General features: G+C 47.9%; 22 non-coding genes across 22 annotated transcripts; all 22 read left to right on the top strand.

The window, feature by feature from the left end:
- Positions 1–384: 384 nt before the first annotated feature.
- On the top strand, positions 385–548 carry LOC145656449 (U1 spliceosomal RNA). The gene has a single exon (XR_014122121.1). It is a non-coding gene; the product is annotated as a U1 spliceosomal RNA (small nuclear RNA).
- Positions 549–1,592: 1,044 nt separating this feature from the next.
- Positions 1,593–1,756, top strand: LOC145656405 (U1 spliceosomal RNA). The gene has a single exon (XR_014122077.1). It is a non-coding gene; the product is annotated as a U1 spliceosomal RNA (small nuclear RNA).
- A 1,044-nt stretch (positions 1,757–2,800) lies between these two features.
- On the top strand, positions 2,801–2,964 carry LOC145656411 (U1 spliceosomal RNA). Its single transcript, XR_014122083.1, has one exon. It is a non-coding gene; the product is annotated as a U1 spliceosomal RNA (small nuclear RNA).
- A 1,044-nt stretch (positions 2,965–4,008) lies between these two features.
- On the top strand, positions 4,009–4,172 carry LOC145656406 (U1 spliceosomal RNA). Its single transcript, XR_014122078.1, has one exon. It is a non-coding gene; the product is annotated as a U1 spliceosomal RNA (small nuclear RNA).
- Positions 4,173–5,216: 1,044 nt separating this feature from the next.
- LOC145656412 (U1 spliceosomal RNA) lies at positions 5,217–5,380 on the top strand. Its single transcript, XR_014122084.1, has one exon. It is a non-coding gene; the product is annotated as a U1 spliceosomal RNA (small nuclear RNA).
- Positions 5,381–6,424: 1,044 nt separating this feature from the next.
- On the top strand, positions 6,425–6,588 carry LOC145656407 (U1 spliceosomal RNA). The gene has a single exon (XR_014122079.1). It is a non-coding gene; the product is annotated as a U1 spliceosomal RNA (small nuclear RNA).
- A 1,044-nt stretch (positions 6,589–7,632) lies between these two features.
- On the top strand, positions 7,633–7,796 carry LOC145656414 (U1 spliceosomal RNA). The gene has a single exon (XR_014122086.1). It is a non-coding gene; the product is annotated as a U1 spliceosomal RNA (small nuclear RNA).
- A 1,044-nt stretch (positions 7,797–8,840) lies between these two features.
- LOC145656381 (U1 spliceosomal RNA) lies at positions 8,841–9,004 on the top strand. Its single transcript, XR_014122053.1, has one exon. It is a non-coding gene; the product is annotated as a U1 spliceosomal RNA (small nuclear RNA).
- A 1,044-nt stretch (positions 9,005–10,048) lies between these two features.
- LOC145656420 (U1 spliceosomal RNA) lies at positions 10,049–10,212 on the top strand. Its single transcript, XR_014122092.1, has one exon. It is a non-coding gene; the product is annotated as a U1 spliceosomal RNA (small nuclear RNA).
- A 1,044-nt stretch (positions 10,213–11,256) lies between these two features.
- LOC145656255 (U1 spliceosomal RNA) lies at positions 11,257–11,420 on the top strand. The gene has a single exon (XR_014121923.1). It is a non-coding gene; the product is annotated as a U1 spliceosomal RNA (small nuclear RNA).
- A 1,044-nt stretch (positions 11,421–12,464) lies between these two features.
- On the top strand, positions 12,465–12,628 carry LOC145656427 (U1 spliceosomal RNA). The gene has a single exon (XR_014122099.1). It is a non-coding gene; the product is annotated as a U1 spliceosomal RNA (small nuclear RNA).
- Positions 12,629–13,672: 1,044 nt separating this feature from the next.
- On the top strand, positions 13,673–13,836 carry LOC145656389 (U1 spliceosomal RNA). Its single transcript, XR_014122061.1, has one exon. It is a non-coding gene; the product is annotated as a U1 spliceosomal RNA (small nuclear RNA).
- Positions 13,837–14,863: 1,027 nt separating this feature from the next.
- On the top strand, positions 14,864–15,027 carry LOC145656432 (U1 spliceosomal RNA). The gene has a single exon (XR_014122104.1). It is a non-coding gene; the product is annotated as a U1 spliceosomal RNA (small nuclear RNA).
- A 1,044-nt stretch (positions 15,028–16,071) lies between these two features.
- LOC145656374 (U1 spliceosomal RNA) lies at positions 16,072–16,235 on the top strand. The gene has a single exon (XR_014122046.1). It is a non-coding gene; the product is annotated as a U1 spliceosomal RNA (small nuclear RNA).
- A 1,044-nt stretch (positions 16,236–17,279) lies between these two features.
- On the top strand, positions 17,280–17,443 carry LOC145656445 (U1 spliceosomal RNA). Its single transcript, XR_014122117.1, has one exon. It is a non-coding gene; the product is annotated as a U1 spliceosomal RNA (small nuclear RNA).
- Positions 17,444–18,487: 1,044 nt separating this feature from the next.
- On the top strand, positions 18,488–18,651 carry LOC145656446 (U1 spliceosomal RNA). The gene has a single exon (XR_014122118.1). It is a non-coding gene; the product is annotated as a U1 spliceosomal RNA (small nuclear RNA).
- Positions 18,652–19,695: 1,044 nt separating this feature from the next.
- Positions 19,696–19,859, top strand: LOC145656382 (U1 spliceosomal RNA). The gene has a single exon (XR_014122054.1). It is a non-coding gene; the product is annotated as a U1 spliceosomal RNA (small nuclear RNA).
- A 1,035-nt stretch (positions 19,860–20,894) lies between these two features.
- LOC145656300 (U1 spliceosomal RNA) lies at positions 20,895–21,058 on the top strand. The gene has a single exon (XR_014121972.1). It is a non-coding gene; the product is annotated as a U1 spliceosomal RNA (small nuclear RNA).
- A 1,044-nt stretch (positions 21,059–22,102) lies between these two features.
- On the top strand, positions 22,103–22,266 carry LOC145656287 (U1 spliceosomal RNA). The gene has a single exon (XR_014121959.1). It is a non-coding gene; the product is annotated as a U1 spliceosomal RNA (small nuclear RNA).
- A 1,035-nt stretch (positions 22,267–23,301) lies between these two features.
- On the top strand, positions 23,302–23,465 carry LOC145656239 (U1 spliceosomal RNA). The gene has a single exon (XR_014121907.1). It is a non-coding gene; the product is annotated as a U1 spliceosomal RNA (small nuclear RNA).
- A 1,027-nt stretch (positions 23,466–24,492) lies between these two features.
- Positions 24,493–24,656, top strand: LOC145656350 (U1 spliceosomal RNA). Its single transcript, XR_014122022.1, has one exon. It is a non-coding gene; the product is annotated as a U1 spliceosomal RNA (small nuclear RNA).
- Positions 24,657–25,700: 1,044 nt separating this feature from the next.
- Positions 25,701–25,864, top strand: LOC145656232 (U1 spliceosomal RNA). The gene has a single exon (XR_014121899.1). It is a non-coding gene; the product is annotated as a U1 spliceosomal RNA (small nuclear RNA).
- The last annotated feature ends 732 nt before the right edge of the window (positions 25,865–26,596 follow it).

Genomic DNA, 26,596 nt, shown 5'->3' on the forward strand with positions numbered 1-26,596 from the left:
TCAACAGGGAACTAATGGACATCGCACTGGGCAAACAGACCGGTTTCCATTTGTTGTTTAAATACAGAAATCGTGAAAAATTCACGTAGGCTCTCTCCACACGTAGGTATCGGTCCGTGAACGGGTGAACGATGCTTGCCGGTAGTGGATCAATTCATATCCAGTTGGGATGGTAGAGGATGCTACACATAGGGATTTTTGACCAGAATTTCCTTCAGCCCCTTCCTTTACCTTTGATCAAGTCCATTGCCCTGCAATCCCGCCCCCTAACTCTCCCTTCCTTCCTGCTTGTCATGGTCTACCCCGCCCCCTGAGCTTTATCCTTATCCTTTTCCTGGGTTCTGCAGTGGGGAGAGGGTCCCTCTACATCTGCTTTCCCAAAGCATACTTACCTGGCAGGAGTGAGACCACGCTCAGGAAGGTGGTTCGCCCAAGGCGAGGCTCAATCATTGCACTTGGGCTGTGCTGACCCTTGCGAATTCCGCAAACGCGGGAATCTCGACTGCATAATTTCTGGTAGTGGGGGGCTGCGTTCGCGCTCTCCCCTGAGGTGCTTTGTTGAAAGAGAGGTACGCATAAAAGGACGGTGGCTTGAGCAGTTTCTCTGTTGCAGAGAAACAACTGCATAGTTCAGTAATACCTTTGTCTGGACGGTGGCGGCGGTGGTACAGCGCGACGTCTCGTTTTGTTTGGCTGGGTGTCGTGGACGTCCGCGGCGAACGACAAAGTGGCTGGCACCTCATCAACTGGTAGCTTTTGAGGAATGAGTCCTACTTTGTGACCAGTGTGCTTATAATCATTCATTGAAAAAAAGTGCTGTGATTTGTGCTGACGCATTTTGATGTAGCATGTAAGAGCTCCGTTAGCGACACCCTCTTTTGACACGTTGTTTTTGATTTGTTACCAAATTCTAAATTCTGTCCCTAAACCTAGCTCAGAGGAAAAAGCCTTCAAGCAACTGCCAATTGGAGAGTGTGTTTTAATTCCACAAATGAGGTGCTTGTCTTGTTTTGGATTGCCTTTCGTTATGGGTTTGGACCAGAGGTTTAAAGCTAGGGTTAGGGTTAGGGTTTGATGTAAAAATGATCAAGGTTTTTTTGCCAAAGAGGGGCAGACTGTTTTTCCACCATGAGTGGGTGTCGTTGCCTTCCTGGAAAAGACATAAAACTGTAGAATACTGCTAAAGCACAGCGCACCCACTGTGATTTTCAACAGGGAACTAATGGACATCGCACTGGGCAAACAGACCGGTTTCCATTTGTTGTTTAAATACAGAAATCGTGAAAAATTCACGTAGGCTCTCTCCACACGTAGGTATCGGTCAGTGAACGGGTGAACGATGCTTGCCGGTAGTGGATCAATTCATATCCAGTTGGGATGGTAGAGGATGCTACACATAGGGATTTTTGACCAGAATTTCCTTCAGCCCCTTCCTTTACCTTTGATCAAGTCCATTGCCCTGCAATCCCGCCCCCTAACTCTCCCTTCCTTCCTGCTTGTCATGGTCTACCCCGCCCCCTGATCTTTATCCTTATCCTTTTCCTGTGTTCTGCAGTGGGGAGAGGGTCCCTCTACATCTGCTTTCCCAAAGCATACTTACCTGGCAGGGGTGAGACCACGATCAGGACGGTGGTTCGCCCAAGGCGAGGCTCAGTCATTGCACTTGGGCTGTGCTGACCCTTGCGAATTCCGCAAACGCGGGAATCTCGACTGCATAATTTCTGGTAGTGGGGGACTGCGTTCGCGCTCTCCTCGGAGGTGCTTTGTTGAAAGAGAGGTACGCATAAAAGGATGGTGGCTTGAGCAGTTTCTCTGTTGCAGAGAAACAACTGCATAGTTCAGTAATACCTTTGTCTGGACGGTGGTGGCGGTGGTACAGCGCGACGTCTCGTTTTGTTTGGCTGGGTGTCGCGGACGTCCACGGTGAACGACAAAGTGGCTGGCACCTCATCAACTGGTAGCTTTTGAGGAATGAGTCCTACTTTGTGACCAGTGTGCTTATAATCATTCATTGAAAAAAAGTGCTGTGATTTGTACTGACGCATTTTGATGTAGCATGTAAGAGCTCCGTTAGCGACACCCTCTTTTGACACGTTGTTTTTGATTTGTTACCAAATTCTAAATTCTGTCCCTAAACCTAGCTCAGAGGAAAAAGCCTTCAAGCAACTGCCAATTGGAGAGTGTGTTTTAATTCCACAAATGAGGTGCTTGTCTTGTTTTGGATTGCCTTTCGTTATGGGTTTGGACCAGAGGTTTAAAGCTAGGGTTAGGGTTAGGGTTTGATGTAAAAATGATCAAGGTTTTTTTGCCAGAGAGGGGCAGACTGTTTTTCCACCATGAGTGGGTGTCGTTGCCTTCCTGGAAAAGACATAAAACTGTAGAATACTGCTAAAGCACTGCGCACCCACTGTGATTTTCAACAGGGAACTAATGGACATCGCACTGGGCAAACAGACCGGTTTCCATTTGTTGTTTAAATACAGAAATCGTGAAAAATTCACGTAGGCTCTCTCCACACGTAGGTATCGGTCCGTGAACGGGTGAACGATGCTTGCCGGTAGTGGATCAATTCATATCCAGTTGGGATGGTAGAGGATGCTACACATAGGGATTTTTGACCAGAATTTCCTTCAGCCCCTTCCTTTACCTTTGATCAAGTCCATTGCCCTGCAATCCCGCCCCCTAACTCTCCCTTCCTTCCTGCTTGTCATGGTCTACCCCGCCCCCTGAGCTTTATCCTTATCCTTTTCCTGGGTTCTGCAGTGGGGAGAGGGTCCCTCTACATCTGCTTTCCCAAAGCATACTTACCTGGCAGGGGTGAGACCACGCTCAGGAAGGTGGTTCGCCCAAGGCGAGGCTCAATCATTGCACTTGGGCTGTGCTGACCCTTGCGAATTCCGCAAACGCGGGAATCTCGACTGCATAATTTCTGGTAGTGGGGGGCTGCGTTCGCGCTCTCCCCTGAGGTGCTTTGTTGAAAGAGAGGTACGCATAAAAGGACGGTGGCTTGAGCAGTTTCTCTGTTGCAGAGAAACAACTGCATAGTTCAGTAATACCTTTGTCTGGACGGTGGCGGCGGTGGTACAGCGCAACGTCTCGTTTTGTTTGGCTGGGTGTCGTGGACGTCCGCGGCGAACGACAAAGTGGCTGGCATCTCATCAACTGGTAGCTTTTGAGGAATGAGTCCTACTTTGTGACCAGTGTGCTTATAATCATTCATTGAAAAAAAGTGCTGTGATTTGTGCTGACGCATTTTGATGTAGCATGTAAGAGCTCCGTTAGCGACACCCTCTTTTGACACGTTGTTTTTGATTTGTTACCAAATTCTAAATTCTGTCCCTAAACCTAGCTCAGAGGAAAAAGCCTTCAAGCAACTGCCAATTGGAGAGTGTGTTTTAATTCCACAAATGAGGTGCTTGTCTTGTTTTGGATTGCCTTTCGTTATGGGTTTGGACCAGAGGTTTAAAGCTAGGGTTAGGGTTAGGGTTTGATGTAAAAATGATCAAGGTTTTTTTGCCAAAGAGGGGCAGACTGTTTTTCCACCATGAGTGGGTGTCATTGCCTTCCTGGAAAAGACATAAAACTGTAGAATACTGCTAAAGCACAGCGCACCCACTGTGATTTTCAACAGGGAACTAATGGACATCGCACTGGGCAAACAGACCGGTTTCCATTTGTTGTTTAAATACAGAAATCGTGAAAAATTCACGTAGGCTCTCTCCACACGTAGGTATCGGTCCGTGAACGGGTGAACGATGCTTGCCGGTAGTGGATCAATTCATATCCAGTTGGGATGGTAGAGGATGCTACACATAGGGATTTTTGACCAGAATTTCCTTCAGCCCCTTCCTTTACCTTTGATCAAGTCCATTGCCCTGCAATCCCGCCCCCTAACTCTCCCTTCCTTCCTGCTTGTCATGGTCTACCCCGCCCCCTGATCTTTATCCTTATCCTTTTCCTGTGTTCTGCAGTGGGGAGAGGGTCCCTCTACATCTGCTTTCCCAAAGCATACTTACCTGGCAGGGGTGAGACCACGATCAGGACGGTGGTTCGCCCAAGGCGAGGCTCAGTCATTGCACTTGGGCTGTGCTGACCCTTGCGAATTCCGCAAACGCGGGAATCTCGACTGCATAATTTCTGGTAGTGGGGGACTGCGTTCGCGCTCTCCTCGGAGGTGCTTTGTTGAAAGAGAGGTACGCATAAAAGGATGGTGGCTTGAGCAGTTTCTCTGTTGCAGAGAAACAACTGCATAGTTCAGTAATACCTTTGTCTGGACGGTGGCGGCGGTGGTACAGTGCGACGTCTCGTTTTGTTTGGCTGGGTGTCGCGGACGTCCGCGGCGAACGACAAAGTGGCTGGCACCTCATCAACTTGTAGCTTTTGAGGAATGAGTCCTACTTTGTGACCAGTGTGCTTATAATCATTCATTGAAAAAAAGTGCTGTGATTTGTACTGACGCATTTTGATGTAGCATGTAAGAGCTCCGTTAGCGACACCCTCTTTTGACACGTTGTTTTTGATTTGTTACCAAATTCTAAATTCTGTCCCTAAACCTAGCTCAGAGGAAAAAGCCTTCAAGCAACTGCCAATTGGAGAGTGTGTTTTAATTCCACAAATGAGGTGCTTGTCTTGTTTTGGATTGCCTTTCGTTATGGGTTTGGACCAGAGGTTTAAAGCTAGGGTTAGGGTTAGGGTTTGATGTAAAAATGATCAAGGTTTTTTTGCCAGAGAGGGGCAGACTGTTTTTCCACCATGAGTGGGTGTCGTTGCCTTCCTGGAAAAGACATAAAACTGTAGAATACTGCTAAAGCACTGCGCACCCACTGTGATTTTCAACAGGGAACTAATGGACATCGCACTGGGCAAACAGACCGGTTTCCATTTGTTGTTTAAATACAGAAATCGTGAAAAATTCACGTAGGCTCTCTCCACACGTAGGTATCGGTCCGTGAACGGGTGAACGATGCTTGCCGGTAGTGGATCAATTCATATCCAGTTGGGATGGTAGAGGATGCTACACATAGGGATTTTTGACCAGAATTTCCTTCAGCCCCTTCCTTTACCTTTGATCAAGTCCATTGCCCTGCAATCCCGCCCCCTAACTCTCCCTTCCTTCCTGCTTGTCATGGTCTACCCCGCCCCCTGAGCTTTATCCTTATCCTTTTCCTGGGTTCTGCAGTGGGGAGAGGGTCCCTCTACATCTGCTTTCCCAAAGCATACTTACCTGGCAGGGGTGAGACCACGCTCAGGAAGGTGGTTCGCCCAAGGCGAGGCTCAATCATTGCACTTGGGCTGTGCTGACCCTTGCGAATTCCGCAAACGCGGGAATCTCGACTGCATAATTTCTGGTAGTGGGGGGCTGCGTTCGCGCTCTCCCCTGAGGTGCTTTGTTGAAAGAGAGGTACGCATAAAAGGACGGTGGCTTGAGCAGTTTCTCTGTTGCAGAGAAACAACTGCATAGTTCAGTAATACCTTTGTCTGGACGGTGGCGGCGGTGGTACAGCGCGACGTCTCGTTTTGTTTGGCTGGGTGTCGTGGACGTCCGCGGCGAACGACAAAGTGGCTGGCACCTCATCAACTGGTAGCTTTTGAGGAATGAGTCCTACTTTGTGACCAGTGTGCTTATAATCATTCATTGAAAAAAAGTGCTGTGATTTGTGCTGACGCATTTTGATGTAGCATGTAAGAGCTCCGTTAGCGACACCCTCTTTTGACACGTTGTTTTTGATTTGTTACCAAATTCTAAATTCTGTCCCTAAACCTAGCTCAGAGGAAAAAGCCTTCAAGCAACTGCCAATTGGAGAGTGTGTTTTAATTCCACAAATGAGGTGCTTGTCTTGTTTTGGATTGCCTTTCGTTATGGGTTTGGACCAGAGGTTTAAAGCTAGGGTTAGGGTTAGGGTTTGATGTAAAAATGATCAAGGTTTTTTTGCCAAAGAGGGGCAGACTGTTTTTCCACCATGAGTGGGTGTCGTTGCCTTCCTGGAAAAGACATAAAACTGTAGAATACTGCTAAAGCACAGCGCACCCACTGTGATTTTCAACAGGGAACTAATGGACATCGCACTGGGCAAACAGACCGGTTTCCATTTGTTGTTTAAATACAGAAATCGTGAAAAATTCACGTAGGCTCTCTCCACACGTAGGTATCGGTCAGTGAACGGGTGAACGATGCTTGCCGGTAGTGGATCAATTCATATCCAGTTGGGATGGTAGAGGATGCTACACATAGGGATTTTTGACCAGAATTTCCTTCAGCCCCTTCCTTTACCTTTGATCAAGTCCATTGCCCTGCAATCCCGCCCCCTAACTCTCCCTTCCTTCCTGCTTGTCATGGTCTACCCCGCCCCCTGATCTTTATCCTTATCCTTTTCCTGTGTTCTGCAGTGGGGAGAGGGTCCCTCTACATCTGCTTTCCCAAAGCATACTTACCTGGCAGGGGTGAGACCACGATCAGGACGGTGGTTCGCCCAAGGCGAGGCTCAGTCATTGCACTTGGGCTGTGCTGACCCTTGCGAATTCCGCAAACGCGGGAATCTCGACTGCATAATTTCTGGTAGTGGGGGACTGCGTTCGCGCTCTCCTCGGAGGTGCTTTGTTGAAAGAGAGGTACGCATAAAAGGATGGTGGCTTGAGCAGTTTCTCTGTTGCAGAGAAACAACTGCATAGTTCAGTAATACCTTTGTCTGGACGGTGGCGGCGGTGGTACAGTGCGACGTCTCGTTTTGTTTGGCTGGGTGTCGCGGACGTCCGCGGCGAACGACAAAGTGGCTGGCACCTCATCAACTTGTAGCTTTTGAGGAATGAGTCCTACTTTGTGACCAGTGTGCTTATAATCATTCATTGAAAAAAAGTGCTGTGATTTGTACTGACGCATTTTGATGTAGCATGTAAGAGCTCCGTTAGCGACACCCTCTTTTGACACGTTGTTTTTGATTTGTTACCAAATTCTAAATTCTGTCCCTAAACCTAGCTCAGAGGAAAAAGCCTTCAAGCAACTGCCAATTGGAGAGTGTGTTTTAATTCCACAAATGAGGTGCTTGTCTTGTTTTGGATTGCCTTTCGTTATGGGTTTGGACCAGAGGTTTAAAGCTAGGGTTAGGGTTAGGGTTTGATGTAAAAATGATCAAGGTTTTTTTGCCAGAGAGGGGCAGACTGTTTTTCCACCATGAGTGGGTGTCGTTGCCTTCCTGGAAAAGACATAAAACTGTAGAATACTGCTAAAGCACTGCGCACCCACTGTGATTTTCAACAGGGAACTAATGGACATCGCACTGGGCAAACAGACCGGTTTCCATTTGTTGTTTAAATACAGAAATCGTGAAAAATTCACGTAGGCTCTCTCCACACGTAGGTATCGGTCCGTGAACGGGTGAACGATGCTTGCCGGTAGTGGATCAATTCATATCCAGTTGGGATGGTAGAGGATGCTACACATAGGGATTTTTGACCAGAATTTCCTTCAGCCCCTTCCTTTACCTTTGATCAAGTCCATTGCCCTGCAATCCCGCCCCCTAACTCTCCCTTCCTTCCTGCTTGTCATGGTCTACCCCGCCCCCTGAGCTTTATCCTTATCCTTTTCCTGGGTTCTGCAGTGGGGAGAGGGTCCCTCTACATCTGCTTTCCCAAAGCATACTTACCTGGCAGGGGTGAGACCACGCTCAGGAAGGTGGTTCGCCCAAGGCGAGGCTCAATCATTGCACTTGGGCTGTGCTGACCCTTGCGAATTCCGCAAACGCGGGAATCTCGACTGCATAATTTCTGGTAGTGGGGGGCTGCGTTCGCGCTCTCCCCTGAGGTGCTTTGTTGAAAGAGAGGTACGCATAAAAGGACGGTGGCTTGAGCAGTTTCTCTGTTGCAGAGAAACAACTGCATAGTTCAGTAATACCTTTGTCTGGACGGTGGCGGCGGTGGTACAGCGCGACGTCTCGTTTTGTTTGGCTGGGTGTCGTGGACGTCCGCGGCGAACGACAAAGTGGCTGGCACCTCATCAACTGGTAGCTTTTGAGGAATGAGTCCTACTTTGTGACCAGTGTGCTTATAATCATTCATTGAAAAAAAGTGCTGTGATTTGTGCTGACGCATTTTGATGTAGCATGTAAGAGCTCCGTTAGCGACACCCTCTTTTGACACGTTGTTTTTGATTTGTTACCAAATTCTAAATTCTGTCCCTAAACCTAGCTCAGAGGAAAAAGCCTTCAAGCAACTGCCAATTGGAGAGTGTGTTTTAATTCCACAAATGAGGTGCTTGTCTTGTTTTGGATTGCCTTTCGTTATGGGTTTGGACCAGAGGTTTAAAGCTAGGGTTAGGGTTAGGGTTTGATGTAAAAATGATCAAGGTTTTTTTGCCAAAGAGGGGCAGACTGTTTTTCCACCATGAGTGGGTGTCGTTGCCTTCCTGGAAAAGACATAAAACTGTAGAATACTGCTAAAGCACAGCGCACCCACTGTGATTTTCAACAGGGAACTAATGGACATCGCACTGGGCAAACAGACCGGTTTCCATTTGTTGTTTAAATACAGAAATCGTGAAAAATTCACGTAGGCTCTCTCCACACGTAGGTATCGGTCAGTGAACGGGTGAACGATGCTTGCCGGTAGTGGATCAATTCATATCCAGTTGGGATGGTAGAGGATGCTACACATAGGGATTTTTGACCAGAATTTCCTTCAGCCCCTTCCTTTACCTTTGATCAAGTCCATTGCCCTGCAATCCCGCCCCCTAACTCTCCCTTCCTTCCTGCTTGTCATGGTCTACCCCGCCCCCTGATCTTTATCCTTATCCTTTTCCTGTGTTCTGCAGTGGGGAGAGGGTCCCTCTACATCTGCTTTCCCAAAGCATACTTACCTGGCAGGGGTGAGACCACGATCAGGACGGTGGTTCGCCCAAGGCGAGGCTCAGTCATTGCACTTGGGCTGTGCTGACCCTTGCGAATTCCGCAACCGCGGGAATCTCGACTGCATAATTTCTGGTAGTGGGGGACTGCGTTCGCGCTCTCCCCTGAGGTGCTTTGTTGAAAGAGAGGTACGCATAAAAGAAAGATGGCTTGAGCAGTTTCTCTGTTGCAGAGAAACAACTGCATAGTTCAGTAATACCTTTGTCTGGACGGTGGTGGCGGTGGTACAGCGCGACGTCTCGTTTTGTTTGGCTGGGTGTCGCGGACGTCCACGGTGAACGACAAAGTGGCTGGCACCTCATCAACTGGTAGCTTTTGAGGAATGAGTCCTACTTTGTGACCAGTGTGCTTATAATCATTCATTGAAAAAAAGTGCTGTGATTTGTACTGACGCATTTTGATGTAGCATGTAAGAGCTCCGTTAGCGACACCCTCTTTTGACACGTTGTTTTTGATTTGTTACCAAATTCTAAATTCTGTCCCTAAACCTAGCTCAGAGGAAAAAGCCTTCAAGCAACTGCCAATTGGAGAGTGTGTTTTAATTCCACAAATGAGGTGCTTGTCTTGTTTTGGATTGCCTTTCGTTATGGGTTTGGACCAGAGGTTTAAAGCTAGGGTTAGGGTTAGGGTTTGATGTAAAAATGATCAAGGTTTTTTTGCCAGAGAGGGGCAGACTGTTTTTTCACCATGAGTGGGTGTCGTTGCCTTCCTGGAAAAGACATAAAACTGTAGAATACTGCTAAAGCACTGTGCACCCACTGTGATTTTCAACAGGGAACTAATGGACATCGCACTGGGCAAACAGACCGGTTTCCATTTGTTGTTTAAATACAGAAATCGTGAAAAATTCACGTAGGCTCTCTCCACACGTAGGTATCGGTCCGTGATCGGGTGAACGATGCTTGCCGGTAGTGGATCAATTCATATCCAGTGGGGATGGTAGAGGGTGCTACACATAGGGATTTTTGACCAGAATTTCCTTCAGCCCCTTCCCTTACCTTTGATCAAGTCCATTGCCCTGCAATCCCGCCCCCTAACTCTCCCTTCCTTCCTGCTTGTCATGGTCTACCCCGCCCCCTGATCTTTATCCTTATCCTTTTCCTGTGTTCTGCAGTGGGGAGAGGGTCCCTCTACATCTGCTTTCCCAAAGCATACTTACCTGGCAGGGGTGAGACCACGATCAGGAAGGTGGTTAGCCCAAGGCGAGGCTCAGTCATTGCACTTGGGCTGTGCTGACCCTTGCGAATTCCGCAAACGCGGGAATCTCGACTGCATAATTTCTGGTAGTGGGGGACTGCGTTCGCGCTCTCCTCGGAGGTGCTTTGTTGAAAGAGAGGTACGCATAAAAGGATGGTGGCTTGAGCAGTTTCTCTGTTGCAGAGAAACAACTGCATAGTTCAGTAATACCTTTGTCTGGACGGTGGCGGCGGTGGTACAGTGCGACGTCTCGTTTTGTTTGGCTGGGTGTCGCGGACGTCCGCGGCGAACGACAAAGTGGCTGGCACCTCATCAACTTGTAGCTTTTGAGGAATGAGTCCTACTTTGTGACCAGTGTGCTTATAATCATTCATTGAAAAAAAGTGCTGTGATTTGTACTGACGCATTTTGATGTAGCATGTAAGAGCTCCGTTAGCGACACCCTCTTTTGACACGTTGTTTTTGATTTGTTACCAAATTCTAAATTCTGTCCCTAAACCTAGCTCAGAGGAAAAAGCCTTCAAGCAACTGCCAATTGGAGAGTGTGTTTTAATTCCACAAATGAGGTGCTTGTCTTGTTTTGGATTGCCTTTCGTTATGGGTTTGGACCAGAGGTTTAAAGCTAGGGTTAGGGTTAGGGTTTGATGTAAAAATGATCAAGGTTTTTTTGCCAGAGAGGGGCAGACTGTTTTTCCACCATGAGTGGGTGTCGTTGCCTTCCTGGAAAAGACATAAAACTGTAGAATACTGCTAAAGCACTGCGCACCCACTGTGATTTTCAACAGGGAACTAATGGACATCGCACTGGGCAAACAGACCGGTTTCCATTTGTTGTTTAAATACAGAAATCGTGAAAAATTCACGTAGGCTCTCTCCACACGTAGGTATCGGTCCGTGAACGGGTGAACGATGCTTGCCGGTAGTGGATCAATTCATATCCAGTTGGGATGGTAGAGGATGCTACACATAGGGATTTTTGACCAGAATTTCCTTCAGCCCCTTCCTTTACCTTTGATCAAGTCCATTGCCCTGCAATCCCGCCCCCTAACTCTCCCTTCCTTCCTGCTTGTCATGGTCTACCCCGCCCCCTGATCTTTATCCTTATCCTTTTCCTGGGTTCTGCAGTGGGGAGAGGGTCCCTCTACATCTGCTTTCCCAAAGCATACTTACCTGGCAGGGGTGAGACCACGCTCAGGAAGGTGGTTCGCCCAAGGCGAGGCTCAGTCATTGCACTTGGGCTGTGCTGACCCTTGCGAATTCCCCAAATGCGGGAATCTCGACTGCATAATTTCTGGTAGTGGGGGACTGCGTTCGCGCTCTCCCCTGAGGTGCTTTGTTGAAAGAGAGGTACGCATAAAAGAAAGATGGCTTGAGCAGTTTCTCTGTTGCAGAGAAACAACTGCATAGTTCAGTAATATCTTTGTCTGGACGGTGGTGGCGGTGGTACAGCGCGACGTCTCGTTTTGTTTGGCTGGGTGTCGCGGACGTCCACGGTGAACGACAAAGTGGCTGGCACCTCATCAACTGGTAGCTTTTGAGGAATGAGTCCTACTTTGTGACCAGTGTGCTTATAATCATTCATTGAAAAAAAGTGCTGTGATTTGTACTGACGCATTTTGATGTAGCATGTAAGAGCTCCGTTAGCGACACCCTCTTTTGACACGTTGTTTTTGATTTGTTACCAAATTCTAAATTCTGTCCCTAAACCTAGCTCAGAGGAAAAAGCCGTCAAGCAACTGCCAATTGGAGAGTGTGTTTTAATTCCACAAATGAGGTGCTTGTCTTGTTTTGGATTGCCTTTCGTTATGGGTTTGGACCAGAGGTTTAAAGCTAGGGTTAGGGTTAGGGTTTGATGTAAAAATGATCAAGGTTTTTTTGCCAGAGAGGGGCAGACTGTTTTTTCACCATGAGTGGGTGTCGTTGCCTTCCTGGAAAAGACATAAAACTGTAGAATACTGCTAAAGCACTGCGCACCCACTGTGATTTTCAACAGGGAACTAATGGACATCGCACTGGGCAAACAGACCGGTTTCCATTTGTTGTTTAAATACAGAAATCGTGAAAAATTCACGTAGGCTCTCTCCACACGTAGGTATCGGTCCGTGATCGGGTGAACGATGCTTGCCGGTAGTGGATCAATTCATATCCAGTGGGGATGGTAGAGGGTGCTACACATAGGGATTTTTGACCAGAATTTCCTTCAGCCCCTTCCCTTACCTTTGATCAAGTCCATTGCCCTGCAATCCCGCCCCCTAACTCTCCCTTCCTTCCTGCTTGTCATGGTCTACCCCGCCCCCTGATCTTTATCCTTATCCTTTTCCTGTGTTCTGCAGTGGGGAGAGGGTCCCTCTACATCTGCTTTCCCAAAGCATACTTACCTGGCAGGGGTGAGACCACGATCAGGAAGGTGGTTAGCCCAAGGCGAGGCTCAGTCACTGCACTTGGGCTGTGCTGACCCTTGCGAATTCCGCAAACGCGGGAATCTCGACTGCATAATTTCTGGTAGTGGGGGACTGCGTTCGCGCTCTCCTCTGAGGTGCTTTGTTGAAAGAGAGGTACACATAAAAGGATGGTGGCTTGAGCAGTTTCTCTGTTGCAGAGAAACAACTGCATAGTTCAGTAATACCTTTGTCTGGACGGTGGCGGCGGTGGTACAGCGCGACGTCTCGTTTTGTTTGGCTGGGTGTCGCGGACGTCCGCGGCGAACGACAAAGTGGCTGGCACCTCATCAACTTGTAGCTTTTGAGGAATGAGTCCTACTTTGTGACCAGTGTGCTTATAATCATTCATTGAAAAAAAGTGCTGTGATTTGTACTGACGCATTTTGATGTAGCATGTAAGAGCTCCGTTAGCGACACCCTCTTTTGACACGTTGTTTTTGATTTGTTACCAAATTCTAAATTCTGTCCCTAAACCTAGCTCAGAGGAAAAAGCCTTCAAGCAACTGCCAATTGGAGAGTGTGTTTTAATTCCACAAATGAGGTGCTTGTCTTGTTTTGGATTGCCTTTCGTTATGGGTTTGGACCAGAGGTTTAAAGCTAGGGTTAGGGTTAGGGTTTGATGTAAAAATGATCAAGGTTTTTTTGCCAGAGAGGGGCAGACTGTTTTTCCACCATGAGTGGGTGTCGTTGCCTTCCTGGAAAAGACATAAAACTGTAGAATACTGCTAAAGCACTGCGCACCCACTGTGATTTTCAACAGGGAACTAATGGACATCGCACTGGGCAAACAGACCGGTTTCCATTTGTTGTTTAAATACAGAAATCGTGAAAAATTCACGTAGGCTCTCTCCACACGTAGGTATCGGTCCGTGAACGGGTGAACGATGCTTGCCGGTAGTGGATCAATTCATATCCAGTTGGGATGGTAGAGGATGCTACACATAGGGATTTTTGACCAGAATTTCCTTCAGCCCCTTCCTTTACCTTTGATCAAGTCCATTGCCCTGCAATCCCGCCCCCTAACTCTCCCTTCCTTCCTGCTTGTCATGGTCTACCCCGCCCCCTGAGCTTTATCCTTATCCTTTTCCTGGGTTCTGCAGTGGGGAGAGGGTCCCTCTACATCTGCTTTCCCAAAGCATACTTACCTGGCAGGGGTGAGACCACGCTCAGGAAGGTGGTTCGCCCAAGGCGAGGCTCAATCATTGCACTTGGGCTGTGCTGACCCTTGCGAATTCCGCAAACGCGGGAATCTCGACTGCATAATTTCTGGTAGTGGGGGACTGCGTTCGCGCTCTCCCCTGAGGTGCTTTGTTGAAAGAGAGGTACGCATAAAAGGACGGTGGCTTGAGCAGTTTCTCTGTTGCAGAGAAACAACTGCATAGTTCAGTAATACCTTTGTCTGGACGGTGGCGGCGGTGGTACAGCGCGACGTCTCGTTTTGTTTGGCTGGGTGTCGCGGACGTCCGCGGCGAACGACAAAGTGGCTGGCACCTCATCAACTGGTAGCTTTTGAGGAATGAGTCCTACTTTGTGACCAGTGTGCTTATAATCATTCATTGAAAAAAAGTGCTGTGATTTGTACTGACGCATTTTGATGTAGCATGTAAGAGCTCCGTTAGCGACACCCTCTTTTGACACGTTGTTTTTGATTTGTTACCAAATTCTAAATTCTGTCCCTAAACCTAGCTCAGAGGAAAAAGCCTTCAAGCAACTGCCAATTGGAGAGTGTGTTTTAATTCCACAAATGAGGTGCTTGTCTTGTTTTGGATTGCCTTTCGTTATGGGTTTGGACCAGAGGTTTAAAGCTAGGGTTAGGGTTAGGGTTTGATGTAAAAATGATCAAGGTTTTTTTGCCAGAGAGGGGCAGACTGTTTTTCCACCATGAGTGGGTGTCGTTGCCTTCCTGGAAAAGACATAAAACTGTAGAATACTGCTAAAGCACTGCGCACCCACTGTGATTTTCAATAGGGAACTAATGGACATCGCACTGGGCAAACAGACCGGTTTCCATTTGTTGTTTAAATACAGAAATCGTGAAAAATTCACGTAGGCTCTCTCCACACGTAGGTATCGGTCCGTGAACGGGTGAACGATGCTTGCCGGTAGTGGATCAATTCATATCCAGTTGGGATGGTAGAGGATGCTACACATAGGGATTTTTGACCAGAATTTCCTTCAGCCCCTTCCTTTACCTTTGATCAAGTCCATTGCCCTGCAATCCCGCCCCCTAACTCTCCCTTCCTTCCTGCTTGTCATGGTCTACCCCGCCCCCTGATCTTTATCCTTATCCTTTTCCTGTGTTCTGCAGTGGGGAGAGGGTCCCTCTACATACTTACCTGGCAGGGGTGAGACCACGATCAGGAAGGTGGTTCGCCCAAGGCGAGGCTCAGTCATTGCACTTGGGCTGTGCTGACCCTTGCGAATTCCGCAAACGCGGGAATATCAACTGCATAATTTCTGGTAGTGGGGGACTGCGTTCCCGCTCTCCCCTGAGAGGCTTTGTTGAAAGAGAGGTACGCATAAAAGGACAGTGGCTTGAGCAGTTTCTCTGTTGCAGAGAAACAACTGCATAGTTCAGTAATACCTTTGTCTGGACGGTGGCGGCGGTGGTACAGCGCGACGTCTCGTTTTGTTTGGCTGGGTGTCGCGGACGTCCGCGGCGAACGACAAAGTGGCTGGCACCTCATCAACTGGTAGCTTTTGAGGAATGAGTCTTACCTTGTGACCAGTGTGCTTATAATCATTCATTGAAAAAAAGTGCTGTGATTTGTACTGACGCATTTTGATGTAGCATGTAAGAGCTCCGTTAGCGACACCCTCTTTTGACACGTTGTTTTTGATTTGTTACCAAATTCTAAATTCTGTCCCTAAACCTAGCTCAGAGGAAAAAGCCTTCAAGCAACTGCCAATTGGAGAGTGTGTTTTAATTCCACAAATGAGGTGCTTGTCTTGTTTTGGATTGCCTTTCATTATGGGTTTGGACCAGAGGTTTAAAGCTAGGGTTAGGATTAGGGTTTGATGTAAAAATGATCAAGGTTTTTTTGCCAGAGAGGGGCAGACTGTTTTTCCACCATGAGTGGGTGTCGTTGCCTTCCTGGAAAAGACATAAAACTGTAGAATACTGCTAAAGCACTGCGCACCCACTGTGATTTTCAACAGGGAACTAATGGACATCGCACTGGGCAAACAGACCGGTTTCCATTTGTTGTTTAAATACAGAAATCGTGAAAAATTCACGTAGGCTCTCTCCACACGTAGGTATCGGTCCGTGAACGGGTGAACGATGCTTGCCGGTAGTGGATCAATTCATATCCAGTTGGGATGGTAGAGGATGCTACACATAGGGATTTTTGACCAGAATTTCCTTCAGCCCCTTCCTTTACCTTTGATCAAGTCCATTGCCCTGCAATCCCGCCCCCTAACTCTCCCTTCCTTCCTGCTTGTCATGGTCTACCCCGCCCCCTGATCTTTATCCTTATCCTTTTCCTGGGTTCTGCAGTGGGGAGAGGGTCCCTCTACATCTGCTTTCCCAAAGCATACTTACCTGGCAGGGGTGAGACCACGATCAGGAAGGTGGTTCGCCCAAGGCGAGGCTCAGTCATTGCACTTGGGCTGTGCTGGCCCTTGCGAATTCCGCAAACGCGGGAATCTCGACTGCATAATTTCTGGTAGTGGGGGACTGCGTTCGCGCTCTCCTCTGAGGTGCTTTGTTGAAAGAGAGGTACGCATAAAAGGACGGTGGCTTGAGCAGTTTCTCTGTTGCAGAGAAACAACTGCATAGTTCAGTAATACCTTTGTCTGGAAGGTGGCGGCGGTGGTACAGCGCGACGTCTCGTTTTGTTTGGCTGGGTGTCGTGGACGTCCGCGGCGAACGACAAAGTGGCTGGCACCTCATCAACTGGTAGCTTTTGAGGAATGAGTCTTACTTTGTGACCAGTGTGCTTATAATCATTCATTGAAAAAAAGTGCTGTGATTTGTGCTGACGCATTTTGATGTAGCATGTAAGAGCTCCGTTAGCGACACCCTCTTTTGACACGTTGTTTTTGATTTGTTACCAAATTCTAAATTCTGTCCCTAAACCTAGCTCAGAGGAAAAAGCCTTCAAGCAACTGCCAATTGGAGAGTGTGTTTTAATTCCACAAATGAGGTGCTTGTCTTGTTTTGGATTGCCTTTCGTTATGGGTTTGGACCAGAGGTTTAAAGCTAGGGTTAGGGTTAGGGTTTGATGTAAAAATGATCAAGGTTTTTTTGCCAGAGAGGGGCAGACTGTTTTTCCACCATGAGTGGGTGTCGTTGCCTTCCTGGAAAAGACATAAAACTGTAGAATACTGCTAAAGCACTGCGCACCCACTGTGATTTTCAACAGGGAACTAATGGACATCGCACTGGGCAAACAGACCGGTTTCCATTTGTTGTTTAAATACAGAAATCGTGAAAAATTCACGTAGGCTCTCTCCACACGTAGGTATCGGTCCGTGAACGGGTGAACGATGCTTGCCGGTAGTGGATCAATTCATATCCAGTTGGGATGGTAGAGGATGCTACACATAGGGATTTTTGACCAGAATTTCCTTCAGCCCCTTCCTTTACCTTTGATCAAGTCCATTGCCCTGCAATCCCGCCCCCTAACTCTCCCTTCCTTCCTGCTTGTCATGGTCTACCCCGCCCCCTGATCTTTATCCTTATCCTTTTCCTGTGTTCTGCAGTGGGGAGAGGGTCCCTCTACATCTGCTTTCCCAAAGCATACTTACCTGCCAAGGGTGAGACCACGATCAGGAAGGTGGTTCGCCCAAGGCGAGGCTCAGTCATTGCACTTGGGCTGTGCTGACCCTTGCGAATTCCGCAAACGCGGGAATCTCGACTGCATAATTTCTGGTAGTGGGGGACTGCGTTCGCGCTCTCCCCTGAGGTGCTTTGTTGAAAGAGAGGTACGCATAAAAGGACGGTGGCTTGAGCAGTTTCTCTGTTGCAGAGAAACAACTGCATAGTTCAGTAATACCTTTGTCTGGACGGTGGCGGCGGTGGTACAGCGCGACGTCTCGTTTTGTTTGGCTGGGTGTCGCGGACGTCCGCGGCGAACGACAAAGTGGCTGGCACCTCATCAACTGGTAGCTTTTGAGGAATGAGTCCTACTTTGTGACCAGTGTGCTTATAATCATTCATTGAAAAAAAGTGCTGTGATTTGTACTGACGCATTTTGATGTAGCATGTAAGAGCTCCGTTAGCGACACCCTCTTTTGACACGTTGTTTTTGATTTGTTACCAAATTCTAAATTCTGTCCCTAAACCTAGCTCAGAGGAAAAAGCCTTCAAGCAACTGCCAATTGGAGAGTGTGTTTTAATTCCACAAATGAGGTGCTTGTCTTGTTTTGGATTGCCTTTCGTTATGGGTTTGGACCAGAGGTTTAAAGCTAGGGTTAGGGTTAGGGTTTGATGTAAAAATGATCAAGGTTTTTTTGCCAGAGAGGGGCAGACTGTTTTTCCACCATGAGTGGGTGTCGTTGCCTTCCTGGAAAAGACATAAAACTGTAGAATACTGCTAAAGCACTGCGCACCCACTGTGATTTTCAACAGGGAACTAATGGACATCGCACTGGGCAAACAGACCGGTTTCCATTTGTTGTTTAAATACAGAAATCGTGAAAAATTCACGTAGGCTCTCTCCACACGTAGGTATCGGTCCGTGAACGGGTGAACGATGCTTGCCGGTAGTGGATCTATTCATATCCAGTTGGGATGGTAGAGGATGCTACACATAGGGATTTTTGACCAGAATTTCCTTCAGCCCCTTCCTTTACCTTTGATCAAGTCCATTGCCCTGCAATCCCGCCCCCTAACTCTCCCTTCCTTCCTGCTTGTCATGGTCTACCCCGCCCCCTGATCTTTATCCTTATCCTTTTCCTGTGTTCTGCAGTGGGGAGAGGGTCCCTCTACATCTGCTTTCCCAAAGCATACTTACCTGCCAAGGGTGAGACCACGATCAGGAAGGTGGTTCGCCCAAGGCGAGGCTCAGTCATTGCACTTGGGCTGTGCTGACCCTTGCGAATTCCGCAAACGCGGGAATCTCGACTGCATAATTTCTGGTAGTGGGGGACTGCGTTCGCGCTCTCCCCTGAGGTGCTTTGTTGAAAGAGAGGTACGCATAAAAGGACGGTGGCTTGAGCAGTTTCTCTGTTGCAGAGAAACAACTGCATAGTTCAGTAATACCTTTGTCTGGACGGTGGCGGCGGTGGTACAGCGCGACGTCTCGTTTTGTTTGGCTGGGTGTCGTGGACGTCCGCGGCGAACGACAAAGTGGCTGGCACCTCATCAACTGGTAGCTTTTGAGGAATGAGTCCTACTTTGTGACCAGTGTGCTTATAATCATTCATTGAAAAAAAGTGCTGTGATTTGTGCTGACGCATTTTGATGTAGCATGTAAGAGCTCCGTTAGCGACACCCTCTTTTGACACGTTGTTTTTGATTTGTTACCAAATTCTAAATTCTGTCCCTAAACCTAGCTCAGAGGAAAAAGCCTTCAAGCAACTGCCAATTGGAGAGTGTGTTTTAATTCCACAAATGAGGTGCTTGTCTTGTTTTGGATTGCCTTTCGTTATGGGTTTGGACCAGAGGTTTAAAGCTAGGGTTAGGGTTAGGGTTTGATGTAAAAATGATCAAGGTTTTTTTGCCAAAGAGGGGCAGACTGTTTTTCCACCATGAGTGGGTGTCGTTGCCTTCCTGGAAAAGACATAAAACTGTAGAATACTGCTAAAGCACTGCGCACCCACTGTGATTTTCAACAGGGAACTAATGGACATCGCACTGGGCAAACAGACCGGTTTCCATTTGTTGTTTAAATACAGAAATCGTGAAAAATTCACGTAGGCTCTCTCCACACGTAGGTATCGGTCCGTGAACGGGTGAACGATGCTTGCCGGTAGTGGATCAATTCATATCCAGTTGGGATGGTAGAGGATGCTACACATAGGGATTTTTGACCAGAATTTCCTTCAGCCCCTTCCTTTACCTTTGATCAAGTCCATTGCCCTGCAATCCCGCCCCCTAACTCTCCCTTCCTTCCTGCTTGTCATGGTCTACCCCGCCCCCTGATCTTTATCCTTATCCTTTTCCTGGGTTCTGCAGTGGGGAGAGGGTCCCTCTACATCTGCTTTCCCAAAGCATACTTACCTGGCAGGGGTGAGACCACGCTCAGGAAGGTGGTTCGCCCAAGGCGAGGCTCAGTCATTGCACTTGGGCTGTGCTGACCCTTGCGAATTCCGCAACCGCGGGAATCTCGACTGCATAATTTCTGGTAGTGGGGGACTGCGTTCGCGCTCTCCCCTGAGGTGCTTTGTTGAAAGAGAGGTACGCATAAAAGGACGGTGGCTTGAGCAGTTTCTCTGTTGCAGAGAAACAACTGCATAGTTCAGTAATGCCTTTGTCTGGACGGTGGCACAGCGCGACATCTCGTTTTGTTTGGCTGGGTGTCGCGGACGTCCGCGGCGAACGACAAAATGGCTGGCACCTCATCAACTGGTAGCTTTTGAGGAATGAGTCCTACTTTGTAACCAGTGTGCTTATAATCATTCATTGAAAAAAAGTGCTGTGATTTGTACTGACGCATTTTGATGTAGCATGTAAGAGCTCCGTTAGCGACACCCTCTTTTGACACGTTGTTTTTGATTTGTTACCAAATTCTAAATTCTGTCCCTAAACCTAGCTCAGAGGAAAAAGCCTTCAAGCAACTGCCAATTGGAGAGTGTGTTTTAATTCCACAAATGAGGTGCTTGTCTTGTTTTGGATTGCCTTTCGTTATGGGTTTGGACCAGAGGTTTAAAGCTAGGGTTAGGGTTAGGGTTTGAGGTAAAAATGATCAAGGTTTTTTTGCCAGAGAGGGGCAGACTGTTTTTCCACCATGAGTGGGTGTCGTTGCCTTCCTAGAAAAGACATAAAACTGTAGAATACTGCTAAAGCACTGCGCACCCACTGTGATTTTCCACAGGGAACTAATGGACATCGCACTGGGCAAACAGACCGGTTTCCATTTGTTGTTTAAATACAGAAATCGTGAAAAATTCACGTAGGCTCTCTCCACACGTAGGTATCGGTCCGTGATCGGGTGAACGATGCTTGCCGGTAGTGGATCAATTCATATCCAGTGGGGATGGTAGAGGGTGCTACACATAGGGATTTTTGACCAGAATTTCCTTCAGCCCCTTCCCTTACCTTTGATCAAGTCCATTGCCCTGCAATCCCGCCCCCTAACTCTCCCTTCCTTCCTGCTTGTCATGGTCTACCCCGCCCCCTGATCTTTATCCTTATCCTTTTCCTGTGTTCTGCAGTGGGGAGAGGGTCCCTCTACATCTGCTTTCCCAAAGCATACTTACCTGGCAGGGGTGAGACCACGATCAGGAAGGTGGTTCGCCCAAGGCGAGGCTCAGTCATTGCACTTGGGCTGTGCTGACCCTTGCGAATTCCGCAAACGCGGGAATATCGACTGCATAATTTCTGGTAGTGGGGGACTGCGTTCGCGCTCTCCCCTGAGAGGCTTTGTTGAAAGAGAGGTACGCATAAAAGGACGGTGGCTTGAGCAGTTTCTCTGTTGCAGAGAAACAACTGCTTAGTTCAGTAATACCTTTGTCTGGACGGTGGCGGCGGTGGTACAGCGCGACGTCTCGTTTTGTTTGGCTGGGTGTCGCGGACGTCCGCGGCGAACGACAAAGTGGCTGGCACCTCATCAACTGGTAGCTTTTGAGGAATGAGTCTTACCTTGTGACCAGTGTGCTTATAATCATTCATTGAAAAAAAGTGCTGTGATTTGTACTGACGCATTTTGATGTAGCATGTAAGAGCTCCGTTAGCGACACCCTCTTTTGACACGTTGTTTTTGATTTGTTACCAAATTCTAAATTCTGTCCCTAAACCTAGCTCAGAGGAAAAAGCCTTCAAGCAACTGCCAATTGGAGAGTGTGTTTTAATTCCACAAATGAGGTGCTTGTCTTGTTTTGGATTGCCTTTCGTTATGGGTTTGGACCAGAGGTTTAAAGCTAGGGTTAGGATTAGGGTTTGATGTAAAAATGATCAAGGTTTTTTTGCCAGAGAGGGGCAGACTGTTTTTCCACCATGAGTGGGTGTCGTTGCCTTCCTGGAAAAGACATAAAACTGTAGAATACTGCTAAAGCACTGCGCACCCACTGTGATTTTCAACAGGGAACTAATGGACATCGCACTGGGCAAACAGACCGGTTTCCATTTGTTGTTTAAATACAGAAATCGTGAAAAATTCACGTAGGCTCTCTCCACACGTAGGTATCGGTCCGTGAACGGGTGAACGATGCTTGCCGGTAGTGGATCAATTCATATCCAGTTGGGATGGTAGAGGATGCTACACATAGGGATTTTTGACCAGAATTTCCTTCAGCCCCTTCCTTTACCTTTGATCAAGTCCATTGCCCTGCAATCCCGCCCCCTAACTCTCCCTTCCTTCCTGCTTGTCATGGTCTACCCCGCCCCCTGATCTTTATCCTTATCCTTTTCCTGGGTTCTGCAGTGGGGAGAGGGTCCCTCTACATCTGCTTTCCCAAAGCATACTTACCTGGCAGGGGTGAGACCACGATCAGGAAGGTGGTTCGCCCAAGGCGAGGCTCAGTCATTGCACTTGGGCTGTGCTGACCCTTGCGAATTCCGCAAACGCGGGAATCTCGACTGCATAATTTCTGGTAGTGGGGGACTGCGTTCGCGCTCTCCCCTGAGGTGCTTTGTTGAAAGGGAGGTACGCATAAAAGGACGGTGGCTTGAGCAGTTTCTCTGTTGCAGAGAAACAACTGCATAGTTCAGTAATGCCTTTGTCTGGACGGTGGCACAGCGCGACGTCTCGTTTTGTTTGGCTGGGTGTCGCGGACGTCCGCGGCGAACGACAAAATGGCTGGCACCTCATCAACTGGTAGCTTTTGAGGAATGAGTCCTACTTTGTGACCAGTGTGCTTATAATCATTCATTGAAAAAAAGTGCTGTGATTTGTACTGACGCATTTTGATGTAGCATGTAAGAGCTCCGTTAGCGACACCCTCTTTTGACACGTTGTTTTTGATTTGTTACCAAATTCTAAATTCTGTCCCTAAACCTAGCTCAGAGGAAAAAGCCTTCAAGCAACTGCCAATTGGAGAGTGTGTTTTAATTCCACAAATGAGGTGCTTGTCTTGTTTTGGATTGCCTTTCGTTATGGGTTTGGACCAGAGGTTTAAAGCTAGGGTTAGGGTTAGGGTTTGAGGTAAAAATGATCAAGGTTTTTTTGCCAGAGAGGGGCAGACTGTTTTTCCACCATGAGTGGGTGTCGTTGCCTTCCTAGAAAAGACATAAAACTGTAGAATACTGCTAAAGCACTGCGCACCCACTGTGATTTTCCACAGGGAACTAATGGACATCGCACTGGGCAAACAGACCGGTTTCCATTTGTTGTTTAAATACAGAAATCGTGAAAAATTCACGTAGGCTCTCTCCACACGTAGGTATCGGTCCGTGATCGGGTGAACGATGCTTGCCGGTAGTGGATCAATTCATATCCAGTGGGGATGGTAGAGGGTGCTACACATAGGGATTTTTGACCAGAATTTCCTTCAGCCCCTTCCCTTACCTTTGATCAAGTCCATTGCCCTGCAATCCCGCCCCCTAACTCTCCCTTCCTTCCTGCTTGTCATGGTCTACCCCGCCCCCTGATCTTTATCCTTATCCTTTTCCTGTGTTCTGCAGTGGGGAGAGGGTCCCTCTACATCTGCTTTCCCAAAGCATACTTACCTGGCAGGGGTGAGACCATGATCAGGAAGGTGGTTCGCCCAAGGCGAGGCTCAGTCATTGCACTTGGTCTGTGCTGACCCTTGCGAATTCCCCAAATGCGGGAATCTCGACTGCATAATTTCTGGTAGTGGGGGACTGCGTTCGCGCTCTCCCCTGAGGTGCTTTGTTGAAAGAGAGGTACGCATAAAAGGACGGTGGTTTGAGCAGTTTCTCTGTTGCAGAGAAACAACTGCATAGTTCAGTAATGCCTTTGTCTGGACGGTGGCAGCGGTGGTACAGCGCGACGTCTCGTTTTGTTTGGCTGGGTGTCGTGGACGTCCGCGGCGAACGACAAAGTGGCTGGCATCTCATCAACTGGTAGCTTTTGAGGAATGAGTCCTACTTTGTGACCAGTGTGCTTATAATCATTCATTGAAAAAAAGTGCTGTGATTTGTACTGACGCATTTTGATGTAGCATGTAAGAGCTCCGTTAGCGACACCCTCTTTTGACACGTTGTTTTTGATTTGTTACCAAATTCTAAATTCTGTCCCTAAACCTAGCTCAGAGGAAAAAGCCTTCAAGCAACTGCCAATTGGAGAGTGTGTTTTAATTCCACAAATGAGGTGCTTGTCTTGTTTTGGATTGCCTTTCGTTATGGGTTTGGACCAGAGGTTTAAAGCTAGGGTTAGGGTTAGGGTTTGATGTAAAAATGATCAAGGTTTTTTTGCCAGAGAGGGGCAGACTGTTTTTCCACCATGAGTGGGTGTCGTTGCCTTCCTGGAAAAGACATAAAACTGTAGAATACTGCTAAAGCACTGCGCACCCACTGTGATTTTCAACAGGGAACTAATGGACATCGCACTGGGCAAACAGACCGGTTTCCATTTGTTGTTTAAATACAGAAATCGTGAAAAATTCACGTAGGCTCTCTCCACACGTAGGTATCGGTCCGTGAACGGGTGAACGATGCTTGCCGGTAGTGGATCAATTCATATCCAGTTGGGATGGTAGAGGATGCTACACATAGGGATTTTTGACCAGAATTTCCTTCAGCCCCTTCCTTTACCTTTGATCAAGTCCATTGCCCTGCAATCCCGCCCCCTAACTCTCCCTTCCTTCCTGCTTGTCATGGTCTACCCCGCCCCCTGATCTTTATCCTTATCCTTTTCCTGTGTTCTGCAGTGGGGAGAGGGTCCCTCTACATACTTACCTGGCAGGGGTGAGACCACGATCAGGAAGGTGGTTCGCCCAAGGCGAGGCTCAGTCATTGCACTTGGGCTGTGCTGACCCTTGCGAATTCCGCAAACGCAGGAATATCGACTGCATAATTTCTGGTAGTGGGGGACTGCGTTCGCGCTCTCCCCTGAGAGGCTTTGTTGAAAGAGAGGTACGCATAAAAGGACGGTGGCTTGAGCAGTTTCTCTGTTGCAGAGAAACAACTGCATAGTTCAGTAATACCTTTGTCTGGACGGTGGCGGCGGTGGTACAGCGCGACATCTCGTTTTGTTTCGCTGGGTGTCGCGGACGTCCGCGGCGAACGACAAAGTGGCTGGCACCTCATCAACTGGTAGCTTTTGAGGAATGAGTCTTACCTTGTGACCAGTGTGCTTATAATCATTCATTGAAAAAAAGTGCTGTGATTTGTACTGACGCATTTTGATGTAGCATGTAAGAGCTCCGTTAGCGACACCCTCTTTTGACACGTTGTTTTTGATTTGTTACCAAATTCTAAATTCTGTCCCTAAACCTAGCTCAGAGGAAAAAGCCTTCAAGCAACTGCCAATTGGAGAGTGTGTTTTAATTCCACAAATGAGGTGCTTGTCTTGTTTTGGATTGCCTTTCGTTATGGGTTTGGACCAGAGGTTTAAAGCTAGGGTTAGGGTTAGGGTTTGATGTAAAAATGATCAAGGTTTTTTTGCCAGAGAGGGGCAGACTGTTTTTCCACCATGAGTGGGTGTCGTTACCTTCCTGGAAAAGACATAAAACTGTAGAATACTGCTAAAGCACTGCGCACCCACTGTGATTTTCCACAGGGAACTAATGGACATCGCACTGGGCAAACAGACCGGTTTCCATTTGTTGTTTAAATACAGAAATCGTGAAAAATTCACGTAGGCTCTCTCCACACGTAGGTATCGGTCCGTGATCGGGTGAACGATGCTTGCCGGTAGTGGATCAATTCATATCCAGTGGGGATGGTAGAGGGTGCTACACATAGGGATTTTTGACCAGAATTTCCTTCAGCCCCTTCCCTTACCTTTGATCAAGTCCGTTGCCCTGCAATCCCGCCCCCTAACTCTCCCTTCCTTCCTGCTTGTCATGGTCTACCCCGCCCCCTGATCTTTATCCTTATCCTTTTCCTGTGTTCTGCAGTGGGGAGAGGGTCCCTCTACATCTGCTTTCCCAAAGCATACTTACCTGGCAGGGGTGAGACCATGATCATGAAGGTGGTTCGCCCAAGGCGAGGCTCAGTCATTGCACTTGGGCTGTGCTGACCCTTGCGAATTCCCCAAATGCGGGATTCTCGACTGCATAATTTCTGGTAGTGGGGGACTGCGTTCGCGCTCTCCCCTGAGGTGCTTTGTTGAAAGAGAGGTACGCATAAAAGGACGGTGGCTTGAGCAGTTTCTCTGTTGCAGAGAAACAACTGCATAGTTCAGTAATGCCTTTGTCTGGACGGTGGCGGCGGTGGCACAGCGCGACGTCTCGTTTTGTTTGGCTGGGTGTCGCGGACATCCGCGGCGAACGACAAAGTGGCTGGCACCTCATCAACTGGTAGCTTTGGAGGAATGAGTCCTACTTTGTGACCAGTGTGCTTATAATCATTCATTGAAAAAAAGTGCTGTGATTTGTACTGACGCATTTTGATGTAGCATGTAAGATCTCCGTTAGCGACACCCTCTTTTGACACGTTGTTTTTGATTTGTTACCAAATTCTAAATTCTGTCCCTAAACCTAGCTCAGAGGAAAAAGCCTTCAAGCAACTGCCAATTGGAGAGTGTGTTTTAATTCCACAAATGAGGTGCTTGTCTTGTTTTGGATTGCCTTTCGTTATGGGTTTGGACCAGAGGTTTAAAGCTAGGGTTAGGGTTAGGGTTTGATGTAAAAATGATCAAGGTTTTTTTGCCAGAGAGGGGCAGACTGTTTTTCCACCATGAGTGGGTGTCGTTGCCTTCCTGGAAAAGACATAAAACTGGAGAATACTGCTAAAGCACTGCGCACCCACTGTGATTTTCCACAGGGAACTAATGGACATCGCACTGGGCAAACAGACCGGTTTCCATTTGTTGTTTAAATACAGAAATC

Source organism: Electrophorus electricus, unplaced genomic scaffold (genome assembly GCF_041902795.1).
Source record: "Electrophorus electricus isolate QZ-2024a unplaced genomic scaffold, ASM4190279v1 Scaffold66, whole genome shotgun sequence".
NCBI classification, from domain to species: Eukaryota; Metazoa; Chordata; class Actinopteri; order Gymnotiformes; family Gymnotidae; genus Electrophorus; species Electrophorus electricus.